Source organism: Arachis ipaensis, chromosome B3 (assembly GCF_059453495.1).
Source record: "Arachis ipaensis isolate K30076 ecotype BB chromosome B3, ASM5945349v1, whole genome shotgun sequence".
Taxonomy (NCBI): Eukaryota; Viridiplantae; Streptophyta; class Magnoliopsida; order Fabales; family Fabaceae; genus Arachis; species Arachis ipaensis.
In genome coordinates, this window is record NC_142438.1 from 61153580 (window position 1) to 61154516 (window position 937).

The 937-nt window shown below is 40.7% G+C and overlaps 1 non-coding gene across 1 annotated transcript; it reads left to right on the top strand.

Moving 5' to 3' along the window:
• Positions 1 to 544: 544 nt before the first annotated feature.
• LOC148570825 (small nucleolar RNA R71) lies at positions 545 to 652 on the top strand. The gene has a single exon (XR_015880332.1). It is a non-coding gene; the product is annotated as a small nucleolar RNA R71 (small nucleolar RNA).
• Positions 653 to 937: the final 285 nt, after the last annotated feature.

The window sequence follows — 937 nt, forward strand, 5'->3', positions numbered from 1 at the left end:
TCTCTGTCTGTTGCTGAGTGGATGATGGAAAAGGTTTATTATTGCTAAACCTATTTCTTCCACCATTATTAAAGCCTTGTTGAGGCTTTTGATCCTTCCATGAGAAATTTGGATGATTTCTCCATGATGAGTTATAGGTGTTTCCATAAGGTTCACCTAAATAATTTACCTCTACTATTGCAGGGTTTTCAGGATTATAAGCTTCTTCTTCAGAAGATGCCTCTTGAGTACTGTTGGATGCAACTTGCATTCCATGCAGACTCTGAGAGAGCATATTGACTTGCTGAGTCAATATTTTATTCTGAGCCAATATGGCATTCAGAGTATCAACTTCAAGAACTCCCTTCTTCATAGGCGTCCCATTGCTCACAGGATTCCTTTCAGAAGTGTACATGAACTGGTTATTAGCAACCATGTCAATGAGTTCTTGAGCTTCTGCAGGCGTTTTCTTTAGGTGAATGGATCCACCTGTAGAAGTGTCCAGTGACATCTTTGATAGCTTAGACAGACCATCATAGAATATATCTAGGATGGTCCATTCGGAAAGCATGTCAGAAGGACACTTTTTGGTCAGTCCTTTGTATCTCTCCCAAGCTTCATAGAGGGATTCACCTTCTTTCTGTCTGAAGGTTTGAACATCCACTCTAAGCTTGCTCAGCTTTTGAGGAGGGAAGAACTTGGCTAAGAAAGCCTTGACCAGCTTATCCCAAGAGTTCAGGCTGTCTTTAGGTTGAGAATCCAACCATATTCTAGCTCTGTCTCTTACAGCAAAAGGGAAAAGCATGAGCCTGTAGACTTCAGGATCTACTCCATTAGTCTTAACAGTATCACATATCTGCAAGAATTCAGTTAAGAACTGAAAAGGATCTTCAGATGGAAGTCCATGAAACTTGCAGTTCTGCTGCATCAGAGAAACTAATTGAGGTTTCAGCTCAAA